Source organism: Leptidea sinapis, chromosome 39 (genome assembly GCF_905404315.1).
Source record: "Leptidea sinapis chromosome 39, ilLepSina1.1, whole genome shotgun sequence".
Taxonomy (NCBI): domain Eukaryota; kingdom Metazoa; phylum Arthropoda; class Insecta; order Lepidoptera; family Pieridae; genus Leptidea; species Leptidea sinapis.
The window spans coordinates 5014042-5033627 of record NC_066303.1 but is presented as its reverse complement, the minus strand read 5'-3'; the positions used below and the strand labels follow the sequence as shown (position 1 = coordinate 5033627).

General features: G+C 35.8%; 2 protein-coding genes across 2 annotated transcripts in view; one reads left to right on the top strand and one right to left on the bottom strand.

Moving 5' to 3' along the window:
- LOC126976199 (T cell receptor beta variable 29-1-like) overlaps positions 1-19586 on the top strand; it is a 430134-nt gene that overhangs the window by 307621 nt on the left and 102927 nt on the right. The window lies entirely within an intron of this gene.
- LOC126976185 (ceramide phosphoethanolamine synthase) overlaps positions 7741-19586 on the bottom strand; it is a 389843-nt gene continuing 377997 nt past the window's right edge. Inside the window, exon 2 of the transcript XR_007731851.1 lies at positions 7741-7941. The gene's annotated coding sequence lies outside the window, so the exon portion shown is untranslated. The remainder of the gene's footprint in view (positions 7942-19586) is intronic.

The following is a 19586-nucleotide window of genomic DNA, read 5'->3' as shown; positions in this document are numbered from 1 at the left end:
TACAGTGCGTTAGATTAATACACAAATATAAAACAATTGAAAATATAAAAAGCCTATTCGAAGTCGTCTCCATTGGCTGCAATACAGTCCTTTAAACGTTGAGTCCAGTTATCAATAGAAGCACGCACTCTTGCCATGGAAAAATTCTTCACTACCAATCGTACGGATTGTTATAGGGACTCCAAATTATCATGGTATTTAGAGCAAGCCGTACACTGTAAAACTAACCATAAATCATAATCCAGCGGATTAAGATCGTGACTAGACGATGGCCAGTCCGAAACGTTCGTTTCCAACTAATATAATATTAATATTGTTCAACTTTAAAATTACCAGATAAACAAAACATAACCAAAGTGCAACTATCGAAAGCAAAATGCTTATAGCTCTGTTGGTACATTTACATAAATGACTGTTTTGTGCATAACTGTGTTCCATTAATAATAGGATTTAATTAGAGAATATAATATTATAGAAGCCGAAGAACCCTGCAAAATATTTTTCTATTTGTTTTTCTTAATTAAAACAGCTTTTCAGACTTTCTCCACGTCCTCACTTTAAAAATACGTTGAATGACCAACGCATACATGTAAATAGCAATTATGTTTTGTAGTAGAAGGTGTTGTGTCTATAAAAACAAGACCCAAGGTACGTGAATGCCACGTCGCGACATCCATAAAACGTTCTCTCCGCGATGTTTACGTGCCTGTGGATGTTTTTCTACAAAAGCTTTTATTAATACTATACGTTTGTTATGTTTTTAACGTAATAATCCTCACTTCTAGGATTAATATACAAATAAAATTTGAAAACAAAATCTTATGAACGATGCGGAAGTTGAACCCACGACCTCTCGCGTTCCGTGCGATCTTTGTTTGTTCTTCTGCCAACTGAGCTAACCGTAGCAGGTATTTTTTTCAAATTTTATTAGAATACTATACGTAGTCTTTTTGCAATGATTATATATGGACTGAGTGTAATAAAACAGTAGTATATTATTTACCAAGTGGAGAACGTTAATAGTTCCTATGAGGGTGCAATTCTCGGCCCAATGGCTATACAGCCGAGTTATGGAACGCATCGTCTCCCAAGTCTTCATAATAATTTCAAATTGAAGGCAGATAATAAAGGAAAATTGCAGCCAGTAATTGATTCCACATAGTGGCTGTCCGAGGCAAGAAATTTCTCGAAAAACTTTCTGGAATTTCTAATTTTGACCTTATGTCCGATGGTGGAATTCGGCTGCTGATAATAACACAAACAACTCCTAAGAGAACTATCCTTGATGAATGCGAAGAAAATCTCTACAGCATGCATTCATCTTCTTCGAAGAAGCTGTACTGAGGAGCGCCCACCCAGAGGTTAGAACAGTACTCCATTTGAAGCCGAATTAAGCTGTGACTTATAAGTTACATGTGGCTTCAAGCTCTTTAGATGACAATTTAGTGATTTAAACAAGTGACAACGGAACTTAATGTCGCTCGATATATCGACGCCGTGTATTCCAGTACAGACTGTGGCATTTATAGGAGTGATCTCGAATTGAGGGGATACGGCAAAGCGGGGATTTTTAGCAGTGAAAGCACAAAATTGTGTCTTGTTTGGGTTAAATTGAACGAGATTTTGCTAAATTTTACAAGTTATTCGGTTGCAGTCTCGATCTTAGACACAATCGATCGATCTGCGATGTCGTCTGCATATCGATGAATACTGCTGATTTGCAGCATATTATTGATATGCAGAAGGAACAGTTTAGGGCAAAGCATGCACCCTTGCGGGACACCGGCGTTTATGGGTTTTTAAGTCGGAGCATGTCCGACGATAACAACCAAATTCTTTCTCGTTTCTTTGTTGACTCGCGCCAACTATAACCGAACGAGCGCTACATAGCTGCGCTCAGACTTGAAGACACACTAAATAAAATGACCGACGCTTCTTAAGAAAATATCACATAAAAAGCATACCTAGGTATTACATATTTTATTTATTTCTAATTTAAATAACATAATGTGTGATGAATGATGTACAATATGGCCGCAATGTGAATAATTTAAGACTCTTATAGTGAAAAATGATCAGTTTATATTTATGATATAATATATTTTATTTATTAAGACTAACCGATAATAAGTAATATTTTTCCTGGTACAGATGCAGGTTATATAATAGTAACTAATAGTTATGAGTATTTATACTAAGTCACTACTAACTCGTCGCTTGTTTATAAGTCACATGTTAGTTGTGATGTTAAACACGGCTGTCACTTCTAGTATATTCGTATTAAGATATCTATGGCGCATGAACGAAAACAAAATTGGGATGATGATGTCATCGTTAAGTACTTACGTCTCTCATCTTTCAGTGGCAAGCACACCTATCTGCATAATGCCAGTTTTAATTGCCTGTCCGACGTTTAAAGCGTTTTGTCATTAATTGAGTTTTGTTTGTGCTATTTGATTTTTAATTAAGTCCTTTATTATTTAGTTAAATCCTTTTAATACTGCGCTTACATTCATTTCATTAAAAACAGTAACATTCATTTTTTCCTTGAAAAAGTTCGTTTTATTGTAATTGCTTTATATGAATCTTGAATGGGACTCATTCTTAAATACGGTTTACTTAAATTTTGTTTCATGTGCTAAGTTTAAGGTTACATTATACAGTTTTTTATGTTTTAAACTGAAACTTTTACTACATCGTCTCAAACTTTTTCGTCTGTGTGTTGCATGTCGCGTGACGGTCGGGCAGTACCACGTTCGCAGCAGCTGACCGTGTAGTGTATAGACAAGTACTCATTTGTGCCAGTTCTCCACGCTATTTTGTTTGTTTTTGTCAGTGTTGTTATTAGATAAATGTCTATAATGTGAAAAAAAGTTTCACTTTTACCATGGTTTTATAAAATCACACAATCCTTTTTTATTGTAGCATTTATATACGTGGATATATTATTGTGGGCGTGTGTACTCGAGCACAAATACGCTTTCTCCCACTTCTTTAGATTTAGGTAATGAAGGCTTAAGGCGACTATCCCAAGAAATTGCCAAAATAGCGCATAATTAAAACCATTTCTTAACGGATTCTATAAAGCTTTTATTTTTCTACAGTCTACAGAGTATTAGAAGAAAATTCATTTTTTCTTTACATTTATATCTTCAATAGACATTGCGAAAAAAATTACCAAAATACCCCTTTCTAGAGCCATGTTAAAGCCAATCTAGATAAAAACTGTATGAAAAATTATTCACAGTTTACCAATACTATTTAACATGACAAAGATTTTTTTATTTTTGTAAAGAAAATTGTATTATGTTTGTAATAAATTAAAAATGGTTCTAATTATGAATTAGAACAATAGCGATTTTGTGCAAACGAGGTAACCTAGCTCCGCTCGATTCCTCGAGGCCGTTGGCTCGGTTTGGGAAGGCCTTAAGGGGTCTTCCCAGTACAAGGTATGACATATGGCTATGGCACCATACCAGGTAACACTTAAGATTCTTTAAGAAGCTGTCACTTATTTTTTTCATAAATTATTACTGACCAATGTCATTTTCGGTCAAAAATTCAATGGCAAAACAAATGAAAAACGAAATAGAAATATAATTAATAAAAATAGGAATGTTAGTAATAAATTTTAGAATAAATTAATGACTCACTTTTTCACATGAATACGAATCCTTAGAGCTGGCTTAGTATGCATAAAGTACAAAGCATCTATTTGAAGTCAGAGATACCAACAATAGAGACGGTGCCGAGAATCAGGGGCTAGTCAAACAGCAAATGGCGAATATAAAATAGAGCAGAGATTCGCAACAAACAAAGAAAGATGAATGCAAAGTTAATTTCGCAAGAGTTTCATAGTTTCTCACAATATGAACTTTTCGTATGAGGAATCAGGCTGCAATATAACGTGGAAAGGAGCGCAATATTCGGCCAAATATACTTTAAGATAAATGTTTGAGTTTGCAGAAATTTATAAGATATTTTAATACTCTCCCAAGCGCAAAATATAAAAATTTATACTAATGTAATGATATATTTTCTCAAACTATATGTACTACTCTCTACTCATGCAGAAGCTTAAAATCCGATCAAGTGCAAGTAAGAATTGCATAAATAGGATTCCGTACCATCGTACAATATAATATAATATTGTGTACTTTCTAAATATTTTTGTAAAAGAAAATTTTATTGGCGTCATTAAATCTTTGAATTTGCTTCTTCAATAGTGAGAGACATTCAACTAAGGCAATGAAACGAAATTTCGGATAGAGTTTGGTGTTGTAGCTTCATATCTATCATTTTCATCCAAAGTTTTATTTATTTAAGTTCCTGTATCCCCTAGCTGGGACAGAGGGCACCCACAGTGCAACTGCATCGCGATAGGTTCTGAGAATCTCTTTTAATTCCACTGTCTTTCCGATGTCTTTCGCTTCGTCAATGACAGTCCACCGCAAGGTTTCCTTTGGACGGCCACATTTGCGTTTTCCTTGAGGGTTTCCGTCTAGGCCTCGGTATATGGTTGGGATCCATCTGGAGGGTGTGGCCAATCCAGCTTCATTTGCGGCATTTTATCTGTTCCTTGATTGGGACTTCATGTCAGCGTTGCCAAAGATGATCGTTGGAAATTTTGTCGTGCCAATGAATACCAAGGATATTGCGACGGCATCGGTTAACGTAAGCCTGAAGTTGATGAGAGATGGGCTTGGTGACCATCCACGTCTTACACCCATACAGCAATACGGTCTTCTTGTTGGAACGGAATGTCTTGAGCTTAACTCTCCGTGTCAGTTTACGTGATTAAGCATCGAAGCCGTGCAAAGGTTGCTCGTACTTTCGTGATCCATGAAACGATATCTTGTTCAGTCCCTCCCGCTGCGTCACAAGCGTCCCACTGAGGAGTACTGCACACCTCCAGACGGTGGGGATGGTATCCATAATTATGCTCATGAGTCAGAAGGACAGGCGAGTATTAGTAATAAATTTCCCATTTCCCTTCGGTTAGGGGACCCTAAAAATATACATAAATAACACAAATAGATAATATCTTAGATAATTTATACGTATAGATAGAGTCTCTTGATGTTAGACTACCGATAAAGCCAGGAATATTAGTTCTTGTGTGCGTGACAAGCTACGTCTACTACGTCTACGTGAATTGCTCAAAAAAGAGATTAGATCTAGAGTAAATTTTTTTCGACGTAGTCTATCTAGACGTGACATGATCTAAGGATAATATTTTAGTATTTCCTGCCTTTATAGTAATGGAACAATTTAAGGAAAAATTCATCATAGACTGATATAAGTAAATCGATGTTGTTTTCTGTGAATGTTCAAGATATAACATATTCCGCTATACCTCGACTCACTGCAAATATCCTCTTACATTTTATCACTTTGGGAATATTTTAAAATTCATAGTTTACAGTGAATACATATTTTAAAGGAACTCCGAGATAGCTTCACAGCGTTTAGACTCGAGTGCATTGGAACCTATTCTTTGACGGTCGAGGCGCGCTCACTCGGAAAATACCGGCTCAATCTGGCTGTGTCCAGTTTGAACCGGAGTAGGGCTGCTACGATTTCTTTATATCAAATATGTAGTTTATAGGTGAATAATTAAAAAGGCTCCTTAAGCAGTTCCGGGGTTTGAAAGTTCGATAAACTTATGATTCCTTTGTTACTATAGATTATAGAGTTTGGTCGGAGTTATGGTCGTTTGGTATTAAATGATACCGTATTACACTTCTTGCACTCATCACCTTGAGAAATAATATTTTAAGTCTCAATAACCTAATAATGTAAATAGTTACGGTGCCCTTCAAAAAGAAACACAATTAGTCTGCCATCAAGCAGACTACAAGGTACTTGGTGAAAGAAAGGTGACAGAAAAGGTGATCGGTGGTAGCCGGTATTCTCTGCTAAAAGCCAAACGGCATTTTTTTTCTCAGAATTAATTCCTTTAGAATTCTTTTTGATGTAATTTCTAACACATCTGCTCTGCCAGCATTCTTTTGCGGTCTTTTTAATAAAAGATTCAAAATTGTACTGTCATTGTAATTGCTATAAAATAATCATTATCTAGTCCCAGGGTGTCCGATCACTTAGATGTTCAGCTGTGTAGTATTAGGATTTACGAAAAGCCATTTTTAGTACAACATTTAAATTTATTTATAGATAATACCTAAACAGTGATGGGACTTTATTATAAAAATGTATACATGAAGCTATTGAAGCTATTATGTATCTTATGAAGCCATAATGAAAATCACTAATAAGAGCAAAAAGGTAATGATATATCAAATTTTCATTAATGTACTGACCCTGAACAGTCATGTTATGGAGTCTCTTACTGTAAAAGCTCCAATCGGTCCTGTGTTTTTGCAAAGGTACTTTGGAAGGGGTGATTATTTACAAGGTGAATAGAATACTAAATCTTTTAGGCTCATAAAAAGAAATAAGTGTTCCATTTTTGAAAGCACAAGTATTTTGGAAGCCCGAAGAACATACAAGACGTATTGATGTACTTCGGGCTTCCAAAATATAAGGGCTTTAAACGCGCATATTAAAACGACGACCTGTATAGCCGAGTGGTTAGCGACCCTGCCTACTAAGCTAGAGGTCCCGGGTTCGAATCCCGGTAGGTGCAAGCATTTATATGATGAATATGGATGTTTGTTTCCGAGTCATGGATGTTTAAATGTATTTATGTATGTTTATAATATGTATTTATGTATGTTTAAGTAAGTTTATTGTATTAAACATATCGTTGTCTTGCAACCCGTAACACAGGCTATATGTGCTTAATTTGGGGCAAGATCTTATGTGTAAAAAGTGTGTATATATTACAATATTATATATTATTATCATTGACATGATTTTTTTTATGTGAGAGGGGGCAAACGGGCAAGAGGCTCACGGGATGGGGAGAGGTGAGGCAACCGCCCATGGACATCCGCAACATCAGGTGTGTCAAGAAAGGCGTGGCCGGCCTTTAAGGTGGGAGTATGCTTTTTCCTTGAAGGTCCCTAAGTCATATCTGTTCGGGAAGACCGCTGCCGGTAGTTGATTCCACAAAGTGGCTGTGCGAGGCAAGAAATTTCGAACAAAACGCGCGGTTGTGGAATGCCGACGTCTACGTGATGCGGATGGTACTTTGCACATAATGTCCGGTGGTGGAATTCGGCCGCTGGAATCAACCCGAACAGCTCCTCTGAGCACTCCCCGTGATAAATGCGGTAGAAGATGCAGAGAGAGCCCACATCTCTATGCAATGCTCGAGAATCAATAAAAAATATGATTTGCATATACGTACATATAATTTCGATGAACAATAGTATATTTTACAAGTAATAACACGACTGCAACATGTGGAAATTATTTGAAATACAACGATTAAATTTAATTAATAGTTTATGTAAACGAGATTCGTTTAATTAACGATATTATGAAATACGTCAGAACAGGTGAGTCACACTTAATGAATACGATATTCTGAATGTGATGATCAATTTAATTATTGTGTTTAACGTTGCTTGATTGCCGGTACGTTTTAATTTCGAGAAAGATTATATCGTTATTTTGGTTGAGGATTTATATTATAACTATCTGATGTCCGCGACTTCGTCCAATAAGATAATGTTTTTTTTTTTAATAATAAGCAAGATCGGAAATGAAGATTATCTCATGTCCTATTTCAGTTTCGGTTCCCGTTTTCGCTCCAGTTCCCAACATATTATCTATACTAATATTATAAAGCTGCAGTGTTTGTTTGTTTGTTTGTTTGAACGCGCTAATCTCTGGTACTACTGGTCCGATTTGAATGATTCTTTCAGTGTTGGGTAGTCCATTTATCGAGGAAGGCTATAGGCTATGTTTTTTTTTCAAAATTAGGGATCCGTAATAAAATTGCTATTTTGTAACACAAGGTGTAAAATCGAAAACCTATTTTTGCGTGCGCTGCAAAGACTATTGACAATAGAACAAAATGATGTACAGGCTATAATATAGGCAATATTTTATTACTTATAAAACTATCGCGTGAATTATACTTTATATGGCAAAACAACGTTTGCCGGGTCAGCTAGTTATATTATAAATCTTATTTCGAAGAAGATTGTTATGGCAAACTAAACCTACTATTGGTGTAGTTATAGCTCATCGACGTGAATTTCAGATTTTCACAAATCCCGCGGGAACCATGAATTTTTCCGGGATAAAATGTAATGTAGCTTTAGTCTATCGTTGTACCAAATTTCATCAAAATCGGTTCCGTAGATCCAGCGTAAAAGCGTAACAAACAAACTTATATTCACATTTATGATATTAATATGGATTTGATTGAGTTTGGAGTAGAAATAATATTATGGATTTTTTTTATCACCCAAACTTAAAGATAGATATAGCACACACCCAGAGTTGTCATTGGGACATTTAAAGCAATCAAATCAAAGTTTAAAATTTGCATTAATGTCGACTTAATATTCCTCAAGTAAGTGTATTAAGTGTAATTGTAAAAACATATTTTTGTTGCAATAGAATGTTGCATTTTCTTTGACTAACGCGATTAAAATTTGGTTGAATTAGGTATTTTTTTTTAAATAAAATTTCCTTGAAATTCGATACAAAAATTTGCATTTGTGTGTCAGAGTTATTTCAGTAACCACTTTGAACTTGCCCATGTCTGAAGTACCGAGGGTTCCATTAGCATGAAATAATAATATAGCTACGAGAGTGGGTCAGGGATTGGATAGTAATACACAGCTTAAAAGAACGAGTCTTTATTTGCGTTCACTTCCTCGAACTTGCAGTTCGCCGGTCTGCCTCTGTTCCTCTTCAGATGGCGGTGCCTTCAGCAGATCACACCGCATCGAACACTCGTTCCTTTCTATCTTCTCTTCACTGAATCACTTTCCACTCTTCATACTTTTCCTCTCTTCCGTTTTTTATTTCTTTTCACTTTCGAGTCTGAACTAGAACTTATGTAGGCCACGCTTAGTACGGCTTATATACCCCTGGTCCTGTTATATTTTCAAAAATGATTCTCTTTATAAATACTTATGCTCTTAGCTACGATACTTTTTGACGGAGCTGTTGAAATTAAGTTTGACAACTCTCGTCATGTCCGTCAGAGCGTTAGATAAGTGATTAATAACGCGACAATATGAACATAGAATTTAAGTACTTATATTTTTGCTATCAATACTATTAAGGCGACACTAAATGCCAGCGACCTTGAGCGATATGAGTTCACGGCTGCCGGCCCGCCATCTATGTAAAAAAGCCAATATTTTCAAAATTCTTGCGTGGAAAACAGTTTATATGCTTACAGTCCTCGTTATTCACTACTAATCTGAATAAATGAACCTACACAAAAAAGTACAAGCTATAAGAATAACTTTTCTGAGAGAAGTACCAAAAAATAGCGTCACGCTATGCCAAAAAACTTGTTAAACTTCAAAGAAATGTGGTAGTTCAAAAAGGCTCGGCAGTGTTAACTATAACAAACAGCAAGCATTAGCAACCTAAAAATAAGACTTAAGGATATGTGTAACAGGATTAAGTAGTGTTCATAGTTCGATATGCTATACTTTCACCACAAAACTTGTCTGAAAACACCATGTTTGCATGTTTTCTGCTTACTCTTCGCCTTAATATACTTGAGTCTTCATATCATATTCTGATCTTTGTTTCTGATGTTTTTTCCATTATTTATAGTTTTACTAACTGCTTGCTATAAGACCAAGTGGATCGCTGATTTTGATGATTTGGAATGGAAAACCCTTCCTAGATAAAAGGCATGACGCCAGATTTCATATTCCTCTATAATAATGTCGGTACATGACGTTTGCTTATTACGAACAAAATTTAGTAGTTTTAATCGCATTTATGGCAATTATGTCTATCATGTTTATTCAAACAAAACAAATCGTATAACTATATTTATAATACTATGACTACATAAAATTAAAACTAGCATTACGTGGAAGCGTACCTAAAATACTGGCAGCATTTACGCGTTTGATAGTTAGGCTGATCCGTTGACCGCGATAGCTGCCAGCGCTTGGGTTTCCAACAGCCTTATTGAGGCGCGAAGATAGTATTTTGAACATTCTCCGCGCCTCTGGGCCCCACGGGCGAAGTGTCTCGACACCAAAGGGTACAAAGATGTATGACGCTTGCCGTCTTCGGCAGTCGAAGCAGCAGCCTCAGCACCAACTGACGTAACTTGTCTATCATAATAAATAAAAAAGTAAATACAATTTCCTACAAACTTCGCAATACGATATGCTTACTTCTTATACACATATTATTAATCGCTGTCGAAACCACCCTGTAGGTACATTTAGCATACTTGTATACTTCAGTTCGGGTCAGTCTGTACCTAACTATTCAAGAATCGTTTACCAATCGAATGAAAGCCCGGTTCATATATGAAGATTTGTCTAAATGGTTGGTCGTATAAACAAGATGTATATTCAGCTCGCGTTGACCAAAGTGTTTGGTTAGGCGCGGACAGGGCTGTTTATTGTCGCCCTAAGGGTGAGCTTGGATAAATTGTATATATTGCAAGTTTCAAGCGGACAGCGGAAAGAAAAACATACTTTTTAGCGTTACACAAATTTCATATCGGAAGCGTTGCAACTAGGAATAGAATTTAAGCGTCTTTTTGTGTCTAAGGCATTTTATTTAAAGCGCTTACATGGAAAATATACCAGAAAACTTATCAAAATAAAAAAAAAAGCATTTCATTCTACAAAAAGTTAATTTATTTCACTTATTATTCATATGAGTGGCTGAATTAGTTAATCTTGATATGATAAAATTTGTAGCTTTAAAAAATTTATAATTATACTTCTAACTTCTCTCTTCTTAAAATCACGCTCAAGAGTCATTTCCATTTAAGTCTGTATAATAAGTCTGTAAGCAGTAAGTGAAGTATTTCGGTATCCCAGAATTTATGTAACAATGGTTGCGAGACCCAAATACGATCTTTTATTGTACTAAAATAATAGTTTTTTACCGACTTCAAAAAAGGAGAAGGTTCTCAATTCGACTGTATTTTTTTATGTTTGTTACCTCAGAACTTTCGACTGGATGAATCGATTTTAATGATTATGTTTTCGTCAATGTCTTCCAATGTAGGTTTGTAACTACATACATAGTTATAGGTGAGATGTGCTTGTGTCGTACGCATGGACACCTATTCCAAAAACAACAACAATCGTAACTAGAATTAGTTTAATTAATTAAATTGTAGAAAAATACGCAATTTTTTTATACTTTTTAGTGCATATTATTGTAGAAGGGTTTGGTACTTTAAACGCACTTAATAAATTTGAAATATCTGTATTTTACAGTTTCCACTAATAATAATAATAATAACTGACTAAATACAATTTGGGCAGCGTTACCCCTTACTATTCACAATAAGTAATGCCTACTCAAACGTAGCGCTCTGGCTTATATAGGGTACGACCGTCTACCATGATGATGCTACCAACTGTTAGTTGGCACTGCTGTAGTGCCAACTAACTTACACGAATCAAGTTAACTAAATATCTGAATATTAAATTCTATTATTATCATTTCTAATTATAGTGATAATATAATTACTAACACAGTAAGTAATTAAATAAATGTAATTATTAATTGGGATTTCTTATGACAGTTCATGACGTTGGTAACGCTTTTTAACACATCAACTAATGAATATAATATTGCTGACATTATATCAATTGTTTCAGAATAGTTTTGTCACTGACCTCTACTATATACCACTGGACTGGCGGCCGTCAAAGTGCTTTTGTGCCTGTTTGATATTCGCCATTTTGGCGCTGTTGGCCATGTAGCGAGAGTCTGCGGTACTAATACTAGTAGTGATGACAACCTAGTGGACAACATAGCTGGTGGGAAACTATTTACAAAAAAAAAAATGTGTACTTTATAACGTTGATTCTTGAAATATAAAGAACACAGAAAACTAACAAAATTACTTCAAAATGTAAAAATACTTCAGAGTATTGTACGTTCCTTCGCAGCCATTTGTATTGTACTGCAAAATTAGTTCTCTGGACGCTCGCGAGGGCACTTCAAATAGGCTCAAAAAATTTGCTGTCAAACATATGGAACAGCTTGCCCAGTGGTATATAAACAGGTCAGTGAGTTTTTTGAAGTCGGTTGTTATTTTGTTATATAACGATCATTGCTGAACCAGTACAAGCTGATATCTTGTCCCGTACAACGGAAAGCGAAGCAACATAAATACTACGGCGCGATACGAATACAGAGATCTGAGATTTGTACAAGAACGGCGTTTGCATACAGTGCACAAATACTAGCTGGCTGATACGGAGCATCTAATGGTTTTTACTGCTGCTAGGTGAAACGACTTACGTGCATCTCTTTTAGATGATATCTTATTTATAAACGACTTCATCAGAAGAGGGTGGTTTTCAGAGATTAAAACTTCCTTAGTCCTTCCCCGGAGCATTAAAAGAATAGGGAAGTCCTAGGGTGTCGTAAGAGGCAACTAAGGGCATCTAAAAGTGGGATGCTCCTTTGCCCAGTATGGCTAGATTATGGGTACCACAACGGCGCCTTTTTTGCCGTGAAGCAGTAATGTGTAAGCATTATTGTGTTTCGGTATATAACTATTTATCTTTGGTTTTGCAATTGTGTTTATCTGTTGTAAATTTTGCTCTAACTGATCGTGCTCCCTTAGTCTACTTTACCCGTATGAGCGTTACATAGCGTGACAGCTCAGTATCAATCAATAGCCACAAAATTAAATTATTAAACGTGCCTTTTTTATGAGAATAAGGGATGAGACGAGCAGGACGTTCAGCTGATGGTAATTGATACGCCCTGCCTATTACAATGCAGTGTCGCTGAAGATTCTTTAAAAACCCAAAATTGAATACCATAACAGCGCCTATTTCTGCCGTGAAGCAGTAATGTGTAAACATTACTGTGTTTCGGTCCGAAGGGCACCGTAGCTAGTGGAATTACTGGGCAAATGAGACTTACCATCTTATGTCTCAAAGAGACGAGCGCAATTGCTCAGATTTTAATTGTTTTGGTAAGATTTTAAGTTTCATTTGCCCAGTAATTTCACTAGCTACGGTGCCCTTTAGACCGAAACACAACAATGCTTTCATACTTTACGGCAGAAATAGGTGCCGTTGTTGTACCAATAATCTAGCCGGAATCCTGTGCCATGGATGATGCCTCCCACTGATATTATTCCTTATGGCTTTCTGTTCACATGTGATCATCATCAATAACAAAAAAAGCTTCAATCTGCTATAAAGTAATAAAAAGATTGTTTATCTCAATTAAAGTTTAAACATACACAACATTCTTACCTCAAATTCTTTATTCGGTAAAATGTTTGTACGTGGGCATCGTCGAACAAGGGTTTGAATATTTCTATTTCCAAAAGCCTCTACAAAGGCTATATAAAATTCCAGCCTCTGGCATACGCTGCTCTGTGGTCGGCGGTCACTTGCGACACAGAGTAAAAGTAACAGTAGCGAAATCAATGTTATTGTGGGTCAATAAAAAATACATTTAATTAGGAGTCGAGTGCTAACTGCAATAGGCATATGAAAACATGCAATATATTAAAACTATTGACATTTCTACAATCTTTCTGAGATCTCTGACTGGGAGTTTTTGACATCCTGATAGCAAAGTTATTTGTAACTTTGCAGGCCAAAATAGGGGTCCAGGGTTCGGGTTTAAGTTCCTGCTTCGTTTCTGCAAAAATATGAATATTTTTGTTTCTGAGTAAAAGATGTTAAAATATTTATTTGTTTTTTGACAGAATAAGGTATAATAAATACCAAGAGTGGATTAACTCCTTTTTTATACGATGAAATACCTAAGCTGTTGTCTCGACTTGACTTCTAGTAGTTAGAAATATGCACGGATTGTCCCCAAAATATTCTGTAAGGCGTTGTCGAATAGCCATTCACAGCTCAGGTCGTACGCTTAATAATATTGTAAGTATAAAAGTATTAATTTGATAAACGATTTTACTTAGCAATTAGTGAAAGTCTAGAGACTTAGTATTCAAACTAGTTAAAATTTTACTATAGGACATGTCTAGCTTATATAATTTTTATGGCCATCCAACTCGAATTAATCCACCATATTTTTGAAGTTATACTTCTTTAGGCGCGTTATGAAAAAATAATGATAGTGAAATTTTAAAATGCGCGCGCATCACTGTAACACAAAAGTAACAGGGTGAAGTTGGTTCCTAAAATTTCTGACCTTTGTGGCATTCATTTTTTATTTTTGGTTTCTTCGTCCATTATTAGATAGGCAAACGGTTCAAGCCCATACAGCCGTATTCGTTATTTAATAATTAATTGTCAAGACATCGTTGCAAGATTTTCAGTATAATTCAAAGCTTTCTGAATTCGGTATTTTTAGTTCAACCTTAATTTCCTGCTCTGTGACACTGACCAAGGCGGCGGTCACGTTTCGCTTTTATGATGTTCCGGTCCGAATCGTAAATAGGTTTGCGTTACGTTTTTATGAAACATATCTTTTTAATGTTCACCTCTGCTTCTGGATAATGTGCTGATGTAATTTACGATTTATTTAGGCGGGAAAAGGAGTTTATAATAATGAAAATGGATGCTTCAGCTCCATTTGTAATATTTTACTAGAATCTTCAATTTTTTTTTTATGAAAATAAGGTACGAGATGAGCAGGACGTTCAGCTGATGGTAATTGATACGCTCCTTTGAAAAACTCAAAAATTCTGAGCGGCACTAAAATTGCGCTCGTCACCTTGAGACATAAGATGTCAAGTCTCATATGCCCAATAATTTCAGTAGCCACGGCGCCCTTTAGACCGAAACACAGTAATGCTTACACATTACTGCTTACGGCAGAAATAGGTGCCGTTGTGGTACCCATAATCTAGCCGGCATCCTGTGCAAAGGAGTCTCCCACTGGTGAAATCAACTTAGTGTAACCTCTTTCAAAAATTTTTACACTTTGTACCTTAGTAACCGAAGACAAATAAGTATTATGAATTTGCGTCTTTTCTCTTACACAAATAAAATTTCAAAAACAAAATTTTATGAACGATGCGGGATTCGAACCCACGACCTCCGGCAATCCGTGTCGGTACTCTAACCAACTGAGCTAACCGTTCGAGTACCGCCTCGTTATAAAATTCTGTTTGCTTTGTTCAACTCTCAGGTTGTGGCTTCATCTACAGGATCTACTTTACAGCTGATAACCTGCACAACCCCAATATTTGCATATTGGGAAATTGAGTTGAGATGTCGCTCTTGTAAATCTAAATAATATGTTATATTTTTTTTTTAAAGTGATAACCCTCACTTCTAAGATTAATACGCAAATAAAATTTGAAAAACAAAATTTTATGAACGATGCGGGATTCGAACCTACGACCTACGGCGTTCCGTGCCGGTGCTCTAACCAACTGAGCTAACCGTTCGAGTACCGCCTCGTTATAAAATTCTGTGCGTCTTTTCTCTTGTTATGCACACATATCGAAGACATAACTTAAATCTATTTTGAATTGAGTTTTCATTTATGTATTGCGGCAGGTTTTCCATAATGCTTAGCGTTTCATTCCAATCATGAACTGATTAAAAAGAAGATGTTGCCTAAGTAAAAATTGATGAAGCTGGGCTGCCTAAGTAAAAATTGAAATTTAGTTTAGTATGAAACGTGCACTTAAATGGCGTTGGGCAGGACATATTTGTAGGATGGACAATAATAGATGGACGAAGCGCCTAACAGAGTGGGTACCACGAGAGGAAAAAAGGAGAAATGGGAGACCACGTAAGAGATGGAGAGATCTTTAACAACAGATGTGGATCCCATTAGATGCTGACGGCACGAGAAAGAGATTTTTGGAAGGTTTTAGGAGAAGCGACTACTACTTTTAAATACAAATAAAATGAAACTAGCATAATAACATATTAAATTAATTAAAGTCATAAATGTATATAGTTCAAACTAGAGTAAGATATAAAACAAAATTGTTGTAGTAGAAAAATAAAGGCTATTTTTATTTAATTTATTTTATGAAACGTGCAGTCATTTGATATTAGTTTGAAATAGCAATAATAATAGTATGGTGATTGGCGACTAAGTATAATACGGCTTCGTTTGAATGCGAACAGTTTCTTAAAACATAGTGGATTTTGATTGTCTCCTTTTTTTACAAGCCGTCATCAGTCAATCTATCAATGACTGCGTGTTGCACCATCGAGTGAATCGCTTTTTTCTCGGAGAATTTTGCTAGCCTGCAGTTCACAAACGAAATTCCGCTTAGTTCATTGATGAGACTTAAGCCGTTACCAATATTCATATATCTATTATCAATATCTCTTACTTGAGATAAAAATCTTAACAATCGTTGACTTTTCTGTCCCAATAAACTTATCGACGGTAACTCACCTTATCCGTACACGCTGTCTGTCAATGGAACGACGTATAGCTTACGAGCAATATAAAGTTTGTATGGAATTTGCAATTCACGCGTCCCAATATAAGGCGATAAGAATTACTTATCGGGTACATTGGGACAGCTTCAGATTATTGACAGCTGATTACTGACAGTAGAAGGTAGTAATTTTCCTATATCCGTAGATAGTATATTGGGAGCGGCCGTTATGAAATGAAGTGGAGTTTCATGCAAACTTACCGTTCCGTGAATACTGGAGTTCAAGTTTTATCTAATCTTATCAAATACAGTTCAAAATAAGTTTTTATAGTTTAATCTGATAATATGGTTTAAGTTTCTTTTTTCAGTTTTTATTTCAAAAGTTGTGTATATATTTTATATTAAACTATTGCATTTTTTTTATCATGGGGAATGTTCCGAAGAGCTATCACGTGATTCCTATCGCCAAATTCTACCTTCTTACGACAAACCACTACCTTGTCATTTTGGTTGTTTTGGTTGTCATTTTCACCATGTGGAGGGAGGTGTGAAGTTTTTCCACATTTCGATTTTCAAGGATCTATCTACCACTGCCTTGAAATTCTGGAATCAACTTCATTGAATAGTGTTTCAGGATAAACCGATATAATATGGATCTTTCGTTTTTTTAACTATAATTTTTTTTTGTGTTTCAAATTCTGACTGCAGACATTGTGAACTACTAAAATAAAATGAATTAAAATGCTGGGTTTACATATGACGGCATTTCATAGATTATTATAAAAATAATCACGTTTAGAGGGTTTAACTCTAACCACAGGATTGGTACAGGAGTATCCCATTAGTGTTAATATTTTTGTCAAAATACGCGAAGGGTCAAAACGACCGCGAGGAAAATAGTTTTGCAAAGGTAAGGGTTAAAAGGAAAATATAAAGCTTAATAGAAGTAAGTGTATCGTAAAGAGTTTTGGGGTAAATTATATCCAGAAATTTATAATGTATTAAAGTTTTAGACTTTCGTATGAAAATCGCTGAAACGAATTAACATATTTTAGCCTGCAGCAACATGGAGGGCCTTGTGATTTTAATACATCAAAGTAATACGTATAATCTAGTTTAATAATATCAAGTACAACTTTTATGTGTAAAAAAATAGTATGTAGAATCAAGAAGTAGCAACGTGAATAATTTTTAAGTAAAATTCGGTATGCTTAGGTCGTGGCAGATCTAAAGAAAATAAGTACTTACTTCAAATCTAAGATAAAAGCATCCTCATGAATAAAAGTAGGTACTGAGACTGCTTAAGTTTATACAGCAGATATTGATGATTGCGATCAGAAGACCTGGACATGATTAGGTTGTAAACGTGTTGAAGGGAACCAGGTCAAAAATCAACAATGAGAGTGCTTGTATGAAAGGGTTAATGGAAGTGGTAAAATATTTTTCAGAGAACTTTCTTCCTCATACTACAAAGCTGTGGAATGAGCTTCCTTGTGCGGTGTTTCCAGGACGATACGACATAGGTATCTTCATAAAAGCGTTCCTTAAAGGCCGGCAACGCTCCAGTGATTCCTCTGGTGTTGCAAGGGAATGTGGGCGGCGGTGACACAACACCAGGTGAACCGTACGTTCGTTTGTCCTCCTTTTCCATAAAAAAGAAAAATGTCGGGACTGTGACATATAATGGTTTGCCCTATCTGTTTATCTGGAAAATAAGGACTATTGCTTGTGTAGTTTTTAACTGCCATTTATCTAATACTAGCTAATGCCCGCGTCGGCGTAGATAAATGGTTTCTAAAATTAATAAGCAAATTTGAAAATGATGACTATCTACGACTTATTCCAGTTCCGGTTCCCATTTTCGCTCCCGTTTCCAACAATATTATATTAATCTTATTTCAAGGAAGATTGCTATGGGAAACGAAACCTACTATTGGTATAGTTCATAGACGTGAATTTCAGTTTTTCACAAATCCCGCGGCACCAAGGATTTTTCCGGGATAAAATGTAGCCTATATTATTTTCCAAGCGGTAAAGTATCTCCGGCGTAAAAGCATAACAAACATATTTTGGTTCACATTTATAATATTAGTATTATTATAGTATGGATTTTTAGGCGCTATTCAGTGTGACGCAGATGGCTTCGTAGATATCCACGATGGATGGTTTTATGTATTTATTAAACAGGCAACAAACACTTAATTCATTTTTTATCTACACTGCTGTGACCACGGTCCACGTAGGTGCATGACCTCTTCCTTTGATTCACGTTTGATTTTCTTCATGTATCCTAGCCAGGATTTCCAGTTCCTTTAATCTATTCACTTCGGTTTAAGTCTACCCGACTTCATCTTTCAGATACTTTTGCGGAGTTTATTTCCATACTTAAGCGTTCTTCACTTGTTTCTTATGCGTATTAAAATGCTATTTCACCTTTATATTCGAAACGACGACCTTCGCACGACACAACACAAGTTAGGATATCATCCCCACCATCTGGATGTGTGGCGGTCCTCCACAGTGTGGTTTTCAAGGAGCTTTCTTCCTCGTACTACAAAGCTGTGGAATGAGCTTTGTTGTGCGGTGTTACCGGGACGATAGGACATGGGTACCTTCAAAAAAAGCGCGTACAACTTCCTTAAAGGCCGGCAACGCTCTTGTGATTCCTCTGGTGTTGCAAGAGAGTGTGGGCGGCGGTGATCACTTAACACCAAGTGACCCGTACGCTTGTTTGTCCACCTATTCCATAAAAAAATATTACATTTAAAAAGCTGCCCGTGCCCCTTTAAAATGGTCATAAATAATATTACTTCAAATTTCATCATACTAATCTAAGCAATTGGAAGGTTTTGCTATTTTTGTCCGGAAGCTGTTTAAAATTTTTGAAGAGTTGTACGCGTTCGATATGAGCTTGGCATTCCAGAAACCTTACAAATAACTTTATTTACATTTTAAACATTTTCATCATAAAACTTACATATCTATTCAGAAAACTTTTACAAAGAAAACAGGGTGGTATTCGCTTTACTTAAATCAAATCTTAAATCTTAATATTTCTAGGTTAAAATATCACAAAATAATAATATTTTTTATATACCCTCATTTCAGAAAAGTTAAGCTTTTAGAAGAAGTAGCCAAAATATATGTG